Raw genomic sequence first — 17,291 nt, 5'->3', positions numbered from 1 at the left:
GATTCACCATCTTGAATTCAAGAAGAAAACTCGTCTTCTATCCTGTATCTCATTTCCCCTACTTGATGTCCTGAATTGCACTTGAAGTGCTGCTTAAGAATTTACTGCAGAAAGTCACTTCATTTGTTTTGGCACTTTTTCTTCACAATTTTTCCAGTTGTCTTCATGCTCTCACTAATACCTTTAAAACATGGCAAAAGAGGATTCCATCATGCATTGTAGATAAGAGATCATATCTTATCAAATGAACATTCCTGTTGCTGGAGAGAAAGTACAAATAATCTTGATTTCTTTTAGAATTCAGCTTCACCGAACCTAAAACGATCAAAATTCTTTAGCTGTCCCCATGTAAAATGCTCATGGAAGATGGTGCTACCAGATTAACTCAGTTTCTTTCTACTGAGAGCTGTGCAGTTCAGATTTAACCCACTGCCAGTGTTCCTTTGTTATGCTGTATGACATCTGCTTGGAAGGAACAATGTTTTTTCCCCTATTATTCTCATGTTCATAATCATAACTTTATTTTGGAATTACTATTTCTGCAGATGCCATTGAGATCATCTCACAGTAAGGGTAACACATGGTAGCAGAGTAAAAGTTCACAGACCTTCCAGTGGTTGTCCTGTACACACAGGAAGACCTTACACTGTCAGGTTTTAGCTGTCAAAACGGGATGTGCTGGGAACATTTCACTTTTGAGAAGCAGCTTTATTTAGTTGAATATGATCTAGGGGTCAAAAGAAGGGTGGATTCTGATTCTATTGAATCTTATAAATGTCCCAAAACATCTCTCATTTTCACAGGAAACCCACTCTTTTTCTCTGTGCTCCTGTCATTTAAACTTACAATTGGATAGGCTGCTAAGGTAAAGAGACATCTCCTGGATGTGGTATCTGATCTAGTAACTGATCTCCTAGTCTCTTTGAAAAGAACGATTTTATGCACCATCTATTCAGCAAGGTGTTGTCTGTTCCAACTGGTACAAATGTTCAAAAAAAGCTGGAAGTGATATTTCCAAATTTATTCATTAAAACAAACTCTATTTGCTTGATAGATTGAAATGAGATGCTTTGCATAGTAAATATTATTCAAAGTGTGGTTTTTGGGCTTTGTTTATGGTCTTGTTCTCAGTTGTTTTTCTTTGCACTGTAACAATAATTGAAGAGGGAGCTGTAGAGCACCACAGATTAATATAAAATGGTGAGAACTGAACTACTCAGTTTCTGTAATAGTAAACATGTCTATATCCTATCAAAATTCTTTGAAAGAATAAAATAGTAGATAAAAGTAAACTGATGGATGCAATTAATTTGTCCTTTCCAAAGGCTTTTTAAAACCAGTTCTCCTAGAAGAGGCTCTTAAGAATATCTGTAAAATGCAGGAGTCTGAGGGTGCATTCAAATCAGAGTTTTAATTTATATCTCCCTTTTCTGTGCTTGTGGAACCTTTTCAAGATAGCCAAACAAATTTTCTTCCAGACTGAACTAAATCAGAAGATGCAGGCCTACCACACTTCAAATAAGATATACTCTGAAAGTTAAATACTTTTAAGATATTAAACTGAATACCAAAGCCCCAAAATGCATGAAGCGTGTCCAGGAGGCACTCAATACCAATTTGGTCTATGAACTCACTTCCCCTGAGCTGTAATGTTGGCTGAAGCAGACCTAGCCTAAGGTCCACATTCATCAGATGAATGTTACTGCACAAACTCATCTATCACAAACTAGAATGTCCCTCTAGGACAGTGAAAATTAACCTCACTTGACTAATCTGCCTTTTGGGTGGTAAGATAAAATTCCACAATGCAACTTCTTGTACGTGGAGAAGTGAAAGGTGTTCAGAAGGTTGTTGCAGGCAAGCTGGTGGTGGGAGAAAACGAAAGCAGCTCAGCCCACTAGACAAGTAAAAGGATTAAAGGCAGTTAATGGGCAGTGGAGCAGATCTGGAGACACCCTAAGGAGTAGGGTCAAGATGAGATGGATTGGTGAAACTTACCTCAGGTATCTGTGAAAAAGGGATTAGTACTGCTTTCATTTGGCAAAACCCCTTCCTTGGCTGCAGAGCAGAGGAAGAGGTTGAAATTTGCTGCTTATACACTCCTCTTACGAACAACCTTTGTGCCCTTTGGCATAGGCAAAGCTGCTGGCTACTGCCTGCCCTGCCAGACCAGCAAGTTCGCCTTGCCTGCCTTGAATGATACTACCCAAAGAATAAGGGGCTTCCCCTAGTATGAAAGCTTGCAGACTGCTTTGCCAGCTTCACTGGCTGAGGCATGCTCTGAATGTGCTTGCTGCAACTCTTATATGCTTGCAGCTATATCCTTTACAGACTATATTTCTAGCTTTTTTGACTAGACTAACTATAAATTCCACAAATGACAACTGTCTTGAGATACCACTATGCAGTCAGATCACTCCTAGCAGCTAACCTACATCTTAAAGACTGAGAAAAATGAACATGAGATCACCAAAGTGAACAAGGTGTTCTTGAGGTCTGGCTATTCTTGTTCTTGTATTGAGACAATTTTTTAATTGTTATCTCTGCATATTTTTGCATTTAAATTTTTATTTTTGAAATACATTTCTCTTCCATCATTCTCAGCAAAAGAATACATTCTAAGAACACAGTTTTCTCTTAAATATTTCCCAGAAATGTTGCTGCTCCTTGAGCGTCCCTTACCCAGCAACACATCCTGGCCAGCAATCTAAAAATGGAATTCCAGGTACTGTTTTCATTGGCACTTTTCTTCAGCTCTTTCTGCTCTGATACAGTTTCTCAGTGTGCAGCATCAAGTTACAATGTCCTTTTTCTACTGCCATATTGTATTGCAGTTGTATGAATTTGCCATCTACATTTATGCTTTTTTTATTATTCCCTCAGAGGCTAGTAGTAATTACATTCATCATTCTTTTCAATATTAATTTTCCATAAAAGGTTTCATCAACTGTCTACATGTAAAATGATTCTTTGGATCTCAGCCTCATGACTCCGTGCTTATTCATAGAAAATATTTTACCTAATCTCAGTATACTCACTTGGGCTTAGACAGAGAAACAACAGTTGAAGCAGTTCTGTTAAAAAACAAAACAAAAACAAACAACCAAAACCACAAGTGAATTATCTTGTTTTGTGAAGAGCCAAGAAGATAGTCTGCATGGCCCATCATTTGGCTGTTTCCTCTGCTTTGAGTCATTGTGGCATCAACTTTTTGTTTACTGATTATGTGGAAAATTAAGGCTTACTTCCTGCAGCAGTGACTTCAGGAGAATTGTTTCAGTGCAACCAAAGGCAGAATTTACACCCACTGTGCTATGTTAGGTCAACACATACTCTTTCTCTCAGTTTCTCTGTTTTTAATATCTCCTTTTGCTGTCTTACTGAAGAATCATAGCCAACTGCAAGACACATTGCTTTCATCCGAAAAATCAAAGCTGGCTGTTCTCCAAGACTCCTCATTTTAACATACCTGGAAACATCACTGTAAACAGGAACCACATGTATTTGTTAGTAGAGAACCCAATAATTTCACTCACCACAGGAATCTTTGGATGCATACGTTAATGATATAAGCATGGAAAAAAATAAACTTGTTCTGAATGGGGTGCCTAGTGTTCACAAAAGCAGTACTCAATACTTTAACTAAAATGGATCTTTACAGGAGACAAGAAATGCTGAAGACATTAAATATGTATTCTAATCAATCTTTAAAAAATAATAAAAAAAAATCATTGTTATCACTATCACAAAATACCATGGGACCATGGAATTTGTTTTCTCCCCAGCATGTAAAATCATAACTAGGCACATGTGATTTAACATAGCAGAGTGATTTCCTGATTTGTTTTTAATTGACAGTATGCACAAGCTGTATTTTCAGCATGAGTTATTTTTATTCTAGATGAAAGAAAGAAAATGGGAACAATAGTAAAGTCTTCATGAGAAAAGATTCTCCCATAACGTATCATATTGACTTTGTGTTGCAAAATGGGAACTGCCCTTGGGATAGCCAGTTTCAAGGAACGTCAGATTGAAAGTAACTGCCAAGGATCCTCGATCAGGAAACAATTTGAGCATCTGTCTAATTTTAATGGGATTTAAATGCATTCATTGTTTAAGCACATACATAAGTGCCCTCAAAAATCAGGAGTTATTTTTATATACATATACATTCATAAATATATACATATATATTTAATCAATGTGCATCATAACAGATTCATGAAGAATAGAATTGAATATGCCAAATGTGGTTTCTCTGAATATTTATAAGTTTTATTCTCTTGAAGGTTTTTGTATTTGCCCTATGGCTGAAGGTAGCTTGTAACGAGCAGAACTGGTTTTTGCTCATTCTCAGCTCTTCATCTGTATTAAAAGATTCAGATTTTGTTGTAACATTTTCATTTGCATCCCCTTCAGGCCAATAAAAAACATAGTCATTTTCCTCCCCAGTAACTGCATGGCCATCAACTTTAATTTCAGTACACTTTTCTCTTCCTGAACCTTTTTGTCTGGTAACAGCTGGTCAATATATTTCTTCATTGCATCTCTTCTTTCAAAAGCAGCCATGTCACACCCCCAGCAGTATGCCTTCTTGACAACACCTTTGTCCTAATTGTTTCATCCCTTATAATTTTATGCATATCCTACTAATGGATGCAGAATGTCTGGGAGGTATTTATTATAGATTCTATTTCTTCTAAAATGTTCATTCAGTTTCTGTTCAAGAAAAAAAAATGTTATACCTGTGATAAATCGTAATGCCCAGAAATACCTCACTTAAACATACCAAAATGGCAGATTCTGATACAGAGTTTTTATTTACAAATAAAGTTCTACTTCATTTTCTACAGTGCCCTTCCAAATACAAAGCTTTCTGTTCATCTGCTTGATCTTAGGAGATAAGCAACAGTACTAACATACTTTACTGAACGTATCTGACATTGTTTCAAACAACTGTGGGCTCTTATCAATTTCTTCTGATAATCCAGAAACAGACAATTAACTCTGATTTTTTTTAATACTGTCAGCAGTCAAAATAGCTACGTGCTGCTTTTAACACCTGCAATGTGCATAAGCTATAGCTAACTACCTGATTGATTAATCATCTCTGCAAAATTGACATGTAATATCTGTCTCTAATACGTGGCCTGTAAAGATGTGAAGGATTTTGAGTCCCATTCATTTTCTGTCACTTACCACTCAGAGCAATTATTAATGTTACAAACTGCATTCTCTGGAAGTAGCATATTTTCTGAGGCAGCTCTTTCATAACTCTCAATCAAAGTTATTCTACATACTGACTCATGAAAACTCTCTCTGTGCATTCTCTTCCATAATTTAGGATTATTTGAGCCGTTCCAGTTCTGAACACAACCCCTCTGGCATGCCTACTTAGAAAAACATAAGGTTGTTGGGGAGTTCTTAAGCAACAGAATCATAATCAACAGACCTGTTAACATTTTGTAGAATTTACTGAATATTGCCATTTTTGTCAGTGGATCAGACCTCTCTTCTTCTTCATGACAAGTTAGTGGTAATAATTAAAGGCAACCAAGAGATAAAATTTTCATGAAAGTGCTAAAAAAAAAATCCTTTTCCTGTGGCCAAATCCAATGAGTTAAATGCTTTAATTGTTTATATACCTCTCAGAGAAGGAAAGCATCTCTTACCATTAAGAAAAAGGTAACAAAATCATACTAGCAAAAATTATACTGCAAGTAGCATTACAAATTTTTGTTCCAGTTCAGCAAAGCAATTCAAGACAAGCTTACTTTTAAGCATGTCAGGTAGAGTATTCGCATATTTAAGAACATACAAATGCTTGCCAGCTTTTCTAAATCAGAATCATAACTGGATGTTCTTAAGCATCGCGTCTAATTTAGTTAAGAAAAATGATTTTAAGGCCAAATCAAATGGAGATTGCTACTAAAATACTAACACCGATTAAGAAACAGAGTAAGAGTGCAGCAAATAGAACGCAAACATGAAGTTGATGAAAAACACTTCAATACAAAATTCTCTTTTAAATATTACAATAAATGCCTAAAAAAATGCCTCCTTCCTACCTTCCTACCTAACCCTCAGGTTAGCTACCATTACTAGAACTGACTGATTTTCTAAATCCACCTTTAGGAAGAATCTTAAGACACAAGATTTGAAGGGAGAGAGCATGTGTATCTTCATATCCTTTCAAAGAAGTCTCTGTGAATGTGGAGCAGCTCAGAATGAAGCATATTTATACTGAAGGTTGGTTAATGCATAATGTTTGTGGTGAGAAGAAGGCTGCTATGCAAAAGACCTAGGAACTCTAGTGGACCATGAAAAAGGACAAAAGACACACACTGACTCAGTAAAAAAAAGAAAAAAAGGGGGATCCAATGGAAGCACTTAGTTGAAGGAAGCTGAGGTGGCCATTGCAATGTGTCTGTGAGAGAACTGTCAGATTTCAGGCTGAAAGCCTTCGGAGGCTTTTCCAGGCATAACAAGAGTGTCTTGTTTTCTTCCTCTTCTGTGCCAGTGACAACTTGCATCTTATCCTCTTTGCTGCATATAAAGAAAATGGAGAACAGTGTAAAAATCTCAGTGCAGTTATGTTGTTTCTTGTGTCCAGGAAAAAGATGGCTGAAATCTATCAGAGCCCACAAGGTACCCAGGGTTTCAGTGATCACTTACCTGCCACATTCCTTGGGGTTTGGCTGTCCACACCCAAGGGCAGCTATAATATGGTACAGTGGTGTCACTCTGGGTCAAGCTGTGGAGAAAGAGCTGTGAGAGGCCATCCTGGGGTCCTCCACTCCTTGCATTGTGAGGGGCATGCAGGATTTGGCCCCTAATCTTGGTTGTTGTCTAAGAGGTGTCTGTGTTTTATGTTTGTGCCCAGTTGTACGTGTTACTGATCGTAATCTTCCCTAAGTGCCTCAACTTTCTTCACCATCTGCTCTTGCTCTGCCTGCTCTTAGGAAGCATCAAGTTTCTCTTTTACAGGGCACAGAGTAGAAAGCAGTCCTTCGGCTGTGGCCAGAACCACCGAAGCAGCCCAAAATCAGATTTCAAGAAGGCAACACAGTTTGCTAAAAGAACAGTGCAGGAAAATGGGATGGGATGGGATGGGATGGGATGGGATGGGATGGGATGGGATGGGATGGGATGGGATGGTGTCTCACCCATTTTTAAAAACAAGAATTATCTCAGGGCTGCAGGGAGGCAACTGCATTTGGAGGTCTCTAAATCCTCTTCTCAAGAACAAGGCTACTAAAAGCACACTCCTACAGGTCCTTCTACTTGTTCTTACAACAAATCTCCAGGTGCAGTAGTCAGCTGAAGGAGAAAGCTCAGACTGAGGGCACATCTTCACTTAAGTGTAGAATTTCTGGCTGAAGTTAGCTTGTGGCTAACCCAAATGTCTCCAAACAAAGCTCAAAGCATTTCTGTCAGTGAAGAAAGGTGTAGGAAGACGGAAAGCTAGAACTTCTTGAAATCCAGAGGAGAAAGCAGCCTAGGAAAACATAGACTTCTAAGTTTTCCTCTCTGGGTGTGTTTTATTCATCTTATCCGAAGCACAATATATATATTTGCGTTTATTGGTAGAGCATTAGTTGTGTGGTAGACACAAACATTGATCCAGGACCTGCTTGGATAACAGCCCACTCAGAGATTTAAAACCTGCTGAGTAGCTACCTCTTAACTACCCTCATTTCCCACCTCTTTGATCCTTGCAAATATTTACCTTACACCTTTAAGCCAAAAACTTCTTTTAGCCAACTAAACTATCAGCTGCATAAACTTTTGAAAAATAGCTCTAAAGTATTTTTTTCATAGCAAGAGGGAAAAAAAAAGGGAAAAAAAAAAAAAGAAAACAACCAAAAAACCCCACCTCGCTTGCTTGGTTAAATCTATTCACCATAAACTTGCATTAACTTTCAGTTGACGCATCTGTTCCCCTCTGGAAACATTGGATGCATCTGCTTGCTCCGCTGTAAAGGGATTCTTTGTGATGATTCATTCATATATACGACTGTCCTGCATATGAACTGTCTTGGAGAGCTATATCAAAAATTGGCCTAACACTTTAGATCAAAATTTGCAAGTCTGGCTCTGACCATGAACCTCTCGGCATTTCTTACTTTGGACTGGTAAATTTTTGTAGTTTAAATTTCTGAACAACTATCTGTGATTTCTTAGGCCTTTTTCTTCGTGTTTAAAAATGCATTGTTATGCCAAGATAGTGTTCTTCCTATTTAATTAAATTCTTGTTCAAGTACAATTCTGAATTTTGCCCTTGATAAAATCCTTCATTTGAACAAAATCGTGCTGAATTTGTACAAATCTTTACACTGACTTCAGAAAATCCTGTAGTAAGTTTTAAACAACATGGCTAGCAATCTCTCCTGTCCCCACAAAGGTGGCACTGCTCCTTTGCAAGCTTTTGTTCTATCTTTAATTTTATTATTTTTATTTTATTGTGTCGGTATCATTTTCTCTTCCAGCATTGCCAAGAATGGTTCACAGCCAATCAATTAGTTTTAAATGCATTTTTTAATTTGAAGATAAATGTAGATACACTGTAACAGACAGGTGTGGAGCTCCTCTTGCATGTAATGCTATCAAAACAATGAGACACATTCTTGGGTATTGTCTGACTGAGTTGCCAAGATGCTTTCCACAACAGTTATTGTTTGTGGAATGCTTGGATTCAGCTGATAAAATCTTTGTTTTATAAAGAAAAGGAAAAAAAAAACAAAAAACCACCACTGAACTATGAAGTATTTCAATCAGCAAACTGATTCCAAATAACTAAGAGGTGATGCAATAATTACGCCAAGAAGTAAAATGAGGGTGGTCACTGCATTCTCAGCATAAACATTCCTGGCTATTGAACTGTCTTTGGTCCCGATGCCTAAACGGAAGATTAGTTGTATTAGCCAAAATAATAATAATTCACTGAAGGAGTTGAGAAAGTGATAATGAGGCTTCTACGCTTTACTGTAGATGTACAAAGAAGGAGAACTAAAATGTACCAGGAAACCTGGAGGAAAACTAGCACAAAGCATGGTTATTTCTGGTGTCATTCACAGGGATTTAGCTATTTGGTGCTTTGGTGAACTGTATGAAATGCTGGCATCGTACCAGATTTTGTCATAGGCTGCACTGAGAGCTCTGTCAAGGAGTAAGATGAAACAGCACTCAGAGTAAAACAGAATATTTTTACTGGCAGGTAACACCTAACACTGGCTTTTTAAAAAGCAAGTAAACTGCAAGTTAGTTCATTTCCCAGCTTTTAGAAGGGAGTAGAGACTTCTGCTGAGTTTCTGCTTCTTATAGCTAACAGCACCCTTAAGCTTCAGCCCTGTCTACAGCTACAGAATTGCAGCTATCCATTTACGCTTCAAATGTACTAATATAAAACATTTGGGCAGTTCATCTGCCATGTCTATCATGTAGACGTGCTGTCCATTTTGTCTACAGCTGGAATTAGACTGAGACACCTCAACAAGGAGCACTGAGCTCTCATTCACACAAAGCCATATGCAGCTTACTATTAATACTCAAGCTGTGTTTTACCCGTGTTTATCACAGCGTGATTCACCCAGGGAATTACAGGTTTCAATAAAAATGAATAATTTTACCAGTGAGCAACACAAACTTCCCCAAGTCTCAAAATATCTTCTTTTCCTGGATCGCATCCATAGCCTGTATGGCAATGGGAGCCTTGCTCAAGGGACTTCAGGGCCAGGCTGGATGTGGTTCTGGGCAGCCTGGTCTGGTGGTTGGTGGCTCTGCACATAGCAGGGGGATTGAAACTGGATGATCTGTGGTCCTTTTCAACCCAGGCCATTCTGTGATTCTATGATATGACTCAGTCTGATTCGAGGCACAAAGTGAGGATTTTTAATATGGACATTCATGCTGAACCCAAGGTTACTTCATTTTCATATAAACTTATGGCATTTTAGGCATCATTGATAACCACTTCTGCTCTCTGAGGGACCCCTGCACAAACTGTAAAACCGGGTCCTACGTTCCGTGCCAGGAGACTGTTACCAATAGGGACTGAAAATAAACGAGTGGAGCCTGTGGAAAAATCCCGAACTTGGCACAGGCCTCGGCCCGTGGCTCCCAGCCTCCCAACCCAGCAAAACAAGCCGCTGATAACAGCGAGGCGAAGCGGCTCAGCGCCTCTCCCAAGGTCAGCTATTTGAGGCACAACAAACAGGAAAACATGGTGCCGCTGCCCCGCCCCGGGAGCCCCGCGCCGTTGCCAGGGTGACGCCGCCGTGCGCCGCGTGCCCCGGCCGTCGGCCGGCGGAAGAGGGGGCGCGCGTGCGCCACCTGGCGGCGCCCCGAGGCGGAGCTGCCATCTCACCGATCGCAGCGGCCGGCGGGCGCTCCGCGGCGGTGGCTGAAACCGCAGCGAAAGCGCGGCGGCGAGGGCAGACCTCCGTATTACGGGCAACGGAAGCGGTGCGGGCAGCGGTTCGTCCCACACCAGGCCGGCCTGGGCCTCACTGCCTTAAGGGTCCCTTCTATCCTGCATCTCCACGCACCTCGCGTGACCGCTGCCTGCTTTCCAACATGGAGACTGTTTTTAGATGAATTTCCATCAGCAAAGAAAATAGAAATTCTGCAGTCCAATTTAATAACTTACGGCGTGTCCTCTTTATCGCAGGAGATCTGTGCTAAAAACCATGGGTTCATCGCCCTCCTACAGACCATATACAGCAAGCCTTACTCCCAAGCAGGGTACACTCAAGAGCCTTGTTAAAGCCTGCTGTGTGCCATGACCTGCACTGACTTGCCTGGCCTGTGACCTCACACCACCACGGCTTCCACGGATCTCCAGTCATTTGTATACCTGACTGAGGAAGCTGCTCTGTGGTACTGTTTGAATGTATGCTTATGCCCAAGTACATGTAATTCATTGTAGTAAGAACGATACTACATTACCAGGCAAATATGTTGGTTTCAAAAAATCTTGCTTTATCTTCTGAATAGATCATTTCAGAGAATAATAATAACAACTCATTAATTTTAGCATCAACGCAGAAAGTATTTTAAAACCGCTATTTTTTTCTCCCAGGAAATAGCCTGCCTACCTCCTCTTTTAAAGGCTATTTTTATAGCTGTCGGTGGCCTGGATTCAGGATAGAGTTAATATATTTTTCTCCATGACGCATTAGACAGAACATGCTGAAACTTTATGAACCCAGAAGCATATTCTCTATGATAAACAAAAACAAACTAAAAAAAAATCTCTAAGGGCTCTGCAGCTCGTATGGCTTTTACCATCTGGCACACAGTCCTGAAACATGGTTAATCTTTGCGAGTGGTATCTCATTTACAGACTCTAATACATAATAACCCATATGCCAGCAGCTCTTAGAGGGGCCACTCCTTTAAGCTGCATACATCACCTTACAGCACTATGTAAGCTTTACTGAGACAAAACTTTGCATAATGTTTTAGAAGTAAAAAATCCATTACCTCCAAAACATGAGTATGGATGCTGTCAATGAGGAGACTTTTAGTGATGATACCTTTCTTTAAAAAGGTCACCACTCACACTCAACACAGAGAGCTGAGAGCTAAGCAAAGGCAAAACAGAAGGAGATTGGATGTTGAGTGCTTTAAAGATAAGTCCAGGGTTATCTCTGGAAAAATTAAAACAACTCGCATCAAAACATTTAGTAATACAAGATACCGAGGTTACATTTGATGAATACCAATCCTAACGACAAATATACTCCATGTAAATCTAAGCTCCATGGCTTTTGGCAAGGATATTAGCAAGCAGCTCAAAAGTCCTGGCACAGATTACCAACATGCCCATAAACTTCCACAGGCACAAATCCACCTGTTGAACTACTTTCCAAGCTTCCCCTCACCACATCTATAATGTTTTGTTGACCACTTCTTCAAATGTCTCTGTTGTATGCCACACCTGGACTACCCAGGATGAAGAGACTGAAGCCCTAAGAGAGCTCTGAGCATGAAGAAGCATGTTTCTATCTCTATGCTAGCATTGACAAGGACACTGAAAAGCAGAATGCCCTCAGCTAGGCTGATTACCATGAACAAGGGTCGACTGCAAGGATTACTAGATTTTGGTGCCAGAAGGCATAATCAGTTCTAACAACCATGAGTAATACAAATGTGGTAATAGATCCAGCTCATATACTCTCCAGACTCAGTATCTTTTTATCTGCTAAAATGAGGTTCATGAAGATAAGGGATACCTGCATCTTCTCCAGTCTTTATTTTTTTTCTTCTTCTGAGGAGCAGACACAATTTCTCATCCAAACTGGGGAATCGGAAGAGCTATAGATGAATAAACATAGATTATTTCACAGTTAATTCTATACGTAGTGTCAAGATGTTGCCCAAATGCTGAGGTCAGAAGCAACTCTTTCTGATAGTGTCAAGAAGGAACATCCTTCTGCTGTGTCTAGTTTCTGCTGGACAGTGGGAGTTCAGCAGGAGGGCTTTTGTGCAAAGAATCACTTTAATGTGATACACAGACAGAGGGTTACAGATGCTGAAGAGCATGTTTTCGGAAGGAAAAATTAATCCAGCCTGGAAAAACAGTGTTTCTTCTTCATTCACATATCCACTTAGAATTTGCATTACAGGAGAATAAAATGGTGATTTTGCATAAATGCACAAGGAAAACCTCCTAACTTTAAGCAATGCGAGAAACAGATTCAAAAACACACATTCCAAAATGTTAATGAATATGCAATAGGCATTAACATTTTAACATGACAGGAAATTGAAGGAAGATCTTAAAACCGATATGAAGAGATGAGTGGGCCAAACAAGGTGGGAGGAAGTCTGAGTGAAAAGAGCGGGGCCCTGTATTGCAGGCAGTGAAAGACAGGGAGCCATGTGGTAAGGCACAGGAAGGGATAAATCTGCCCAAGACAAGAACAAGGAAACTGTCTTTGAAGCAGAGTTTTGAATGGATCTGATTCCATTTGTCGAGCTTAGAGGGGAAAATAACAACTAGCTTTGAGATGTACCAGATATCTCACATGCAGAAAGAAACAGAGACACTGAGAAGCAACAGTTTACCAGATTTAGGCACAGCTCTGCCACACAGCTCTAGAGATGCTTGAGTGAACTTGTGTGATGTTAAAAATAATTATGTTGCTTGTTGTCTGGGAAAAACATTCTGGATAAGAATGAATTATGTCTGAGCCTGAATATGAGAAGTTTTAAAGAAGTTTTGTTGTGAGCATCATCTCTTTGTGTTTAATGTTGAGCTATGCTTTCTGATATAAATAATATATTTCAATATAAGTCACAACAGTAATGTCTACTGATGATATAATGTGCAGCACCATAGTAAGATGGGAAAAATAGGAAAGATAGGAGAGGAAGTAAGAGGTAAATATGATTCTGGACATTAAGTTTACAGATGTAAATTCAAAAATATTCTATATATTCTTTGACATAAAACACCGTTAGGCAAGAACCGTAAAAAAAAGACCAAGTCAGGTGTAGTATAAGCATTTTTTATTAGAGTGAGAAACTGACAACTGACTATTTGTATAGTAATCTTCAGCAAAGCTTCTTGCTGAATGTTCACCTTAGTGATGAATATCATCTCATGCATGGTCCAGGGTTCATCCCATTTCTGATGCTTCTTTCCTATTACCGCGTTGAATAAATTTCATGTTAATTCTGGGAAAATATAATTTTTAAAAAATAGCAGCTTTCAGTAACTGTTTGCTGACGTATCTACCTGTGGCTACACATCAGTAGAGCTCATACAAGGGAAGGGCAGGAATGAGCATGGGAAGGGGAGGAAAGGCAGGACTGCTCCTTTCCAGGACAGCAGTTTTACATCGGTTTAAAACAGGCATGAAACAGCAGTACTGGAGTCAAAGCTGGAGTGAAATTTAGGTGCTCTGCGTGATATTTAGGAAGAGCCTTCAGGTCATCTAGGCACTGAGTACATCTCTCCACAATTCAGTAGTTTTACAATGAAGGAAAAATAATTTTCTATATAGCAGAGCAATGGTAAAAAGTCTTTCAGAAATGATATTTTCATGGGAAAATAAAAATTTCCTCTTTGTTTTTAACACATCCCATAGAAACATGTACATACTTAAATTATGTAGTTGAGACTTGGTTGTTCAGAGTCTGTAGCAACTTTTCATTTTTCCTGAATTTCATTGTTCAAATTGATACTATAATTTCACAAAAACTGAATAGTTTAGTTTGCATTCTGTATTTCAAAGTATCACACATAATCCATCCTGCTTTTGTATTTTGTGTGCTCTAATTTTCTTTTTTGTTTCATCGTTGTTTTTTTCCCCCATAAGTGACTTTGAGCTTCTGTCTAGAACAGTGATCATGCAAAAAAAAAAAAAAAGATATTTATGTAGAAGCTAAAAGCTTGGCAGGATATTGTTGCAAAAATCCCACAGACACTCCATTAGCTTGTTAAAAGGAAAGGGGAAAAAAAAAAAAGAGAAAGAAAGTTCCAGTACATGTTTTCTCTGAATATTTGGCAATTGAAATTTAATAACATTCATGTTTGGTGATTTTCAAAACTACAGGCTTGAGATTACAGAACTAGTTGATTATTTTACTGGTAAGTGCTTGTGTGCTCATCTAATAAGGTGGGGTGAATAATTTGTGATTTATCATGCTTGCTCAACTAACTGAATCAGTTCATAGTTTAAGCATCTAATAGTGATATTTGTGCAAGTTATTTGTGACCCTTAAGTGAATTTTAAAGTGTGTTGAGTACATTCCCACTGTGGAAAATGTAGAAGGACACTGTTATCAATTTCAGATAAATCTCCAGCACAAGAAAGAACAGTCATGTTTGTCACTGTGAATTAAATGTTTATGTCCAGCAAAGTAGCTGATGAGCTTATTTTAGTCCAGATCCATAGATGCCAGAAGATGCCAAAGAGAAAAAGGACTGTCCATTTAAGGCTATTTTATCAGCTTTGATTAGTTCTATAAGCTTTTTTCTTTCCTTTTTCCCCTAATTCGTTGCTACATTTCTTTTTTTTTTAAATAATTAAGATCTGAAGTATGTTGTCTATAGTTTGAATTTTGTATCAGCATGGTCTTTATTGTATCAATGTTGTATCTTGTTTATACATATACATATACATATACATATACATATACATATACATATACATATACATATACATATACATATACATATGTTTTATCAACATGCGAACATTTCAAAAGAAACATGACATTATAAAAAAGGCTATTTAAACAAACAGGATATCAAATGGAAAAAAATACTGAGAAAAGCCAACAAGGATCTCTACTGTAGTGATTGCCTTTAAAATTGTGCAAGTGACCCATTCTTAATGAAACAATATGCTGAACAGATCTTTCTAACGATACAAATCTCATTACATACATACATCAAACATTTTTAAAAGATGTTCAGAAATAAAATCAACAGAGTATGTAGCTCTGAAATGTGCAATTATAAAGAAAGATACAATAAAATAGATGTGCTGAAACAATTCAAAATGTAAAGAACAAAAACTAAAAGACAAGATGATACTCATCATGAGCTGAGACAGCATAGCTGCAGGTTCACCTTTGCTGTTGTAACTCTGAGTTTAGTGTTATAGAAGAGATTGTTAGAGATCAGTTCATAGCTTCTGTCCTGTTCAGTCTGGGAGGTTAGCATCCTTCAGAACATCTCATATGTCATCTCCAGAGGCCCATATTAATCCTTAAAGTCCTCCTGTTGAGGAAAGTTAAATTCAAGCATTAATGACATTCATTAATCAAAGCCTAGCAGATGGACTTTGTGGACACAGCAGTGTTTATGATATTAGAAATAAAATTCAACTCGATTTCTTCCTTTTTAATAACAGACATTCTTATTCAGCATTTTTACAATCCTACAAATTGTGAAGATTTGTTACTGAAAATATAATGATAGTCTTTCTGAAAGCTATGAGAAGGGAAGCAACCTGGCAGTCTACTCACTGAAGCTGTATTGATTCTGCTATGATGTTCTTGAAAGATAATGAGACATGATTACCTACATTTTTTTAATAGCATTCCTTATTAATGAGACTGATTCTTTTTTTCTACACAGCTTCTTGTGCATAGTTACACAAAACCAGCAGCTGAAGAAGACTTGAAGGATGTTGTCATTTCCATGTACTATTTGAACCATGCTTTGTAGTCTTTGTAAACTAGCATAATCTTCTATCTGTCCATTGAGATCACCTTAATTATCTAGAAATTATTATATATGATAGGGTTCAGGACATCTTATGTTATAAGAGCTGTTTAAGATGTTTCTATATTGCTTCGGCAGAATAAAAATTAACCTAAGTAATGCGACTGAATCTCTGAAATTCTGATCACTATATCCATCCTTTAAAATTTAAAGTAAATCAAATCCTTTCAGCAATAAATAAGGGATATACTTCTCATTTTAGGGACTATTAAACTTTGTAAAAATCAACAAATTATAGTACCCAGACCTCAGTATCTGTTGTTAAATTTGCTTTTATACTTACTCAAATGTGAGGAATATTTCTAGAGGCTTACACTTTATAGAGTTGATGTGCCAAAAGTTCACTGACCAGCCTGTCATCTTCCTAATAGCTTTGTTTGCCAGTTAGTTGTTTCTGAGTGCATTTGTTCAAAAGGATTTTGAAGCTGCTGATGTGTTGTATTTAGTTCTTTTGAAATGCTGAAAACAGTGTCTTATTATGTTTCGCTTTTAGCTTACCTTTGTTGTCAGTTCTCATTGTTTAATATCCCCGTGCTTTTTTAAGGTGGAAAGCAGAAAAATCTCCTCCTCTCAAGTTACCTGAAGATCATCCTTCAGTCACCTGTTACGATGTTGAGTATTTAAAGGCTTTTTCAGTGAAATTAAAAGGGTGATAAAAATTGCTGCTGTGATGTTAAAGTACTCAGATGAAACTTAAAGGGCTCTGGGCTTTGCTTAAGGATTCCCTGCCTGGCCTTTGGCAGGATTTTATCTTCATGCACCCAAGCTTATCCACTGTAAAAGAGAGAAAGTAGCCCCTATCTTCTTTTGTGCTTTACTGGGATTTTAAGCAATGAGAATCAAGAGCTCTTACTAATTATACAATAAAGATCATAATTTGCTAACACATTTAACAGATCCATGATTTTAACACTAAAAGTAACTACTCTATGTGCATTTCCTGGAAAGGCATTAGGACTATTAACAAAGTATGCAAATTATTTTGGCATTTTTGTGATTACAATGTTAATACATTACTTTTTTTGCTCTCATTTTTAAGGAAGTCTTA

General features: G+C 38.1%; 1 long non-coding RNA gene across 1 annotated transcript in view; it reads left to right on the top strand.

Moving 5' to 3' along the window:
- LOC116232927 (uncharacterized) overlaps positions 1-16,742 on the top strand; it is a 41,497-nt gene extending 24,755 nt beyond the window's left edge. Inside the window, exon 4 of the long non-coding RNA XR_016464664.1 lies at positions 16,097-16,742. This is a non-coding gene — a long non-coding RNA (uncharacterized LOC116232927). The remainder of the gene's footprint in view (positions 1-16,096) is intronic.
- Positions 16,743-17,291: the final 549 nt, after the last annotated feature.

This window comes from Phasianus colchicus, chromosome 2 (assembly GCF_987193195.1).
Source record: "Phasianus colchicus chromosome 2, bPhaCol1.hap1.1, whole genome shotgun sequence".
Classification (NCBI taxonomy): Eukaryota; Metazoa; Chordata; class Aves; order Galliformes; family Phasianidae; genus Phasianus; species Phasianus colchicus.
The sequence above is the reverse complement of the archived record's forward strand: the minus strand, read 5'-3'. Positions and strand labels throughout refer to the sequence as shown.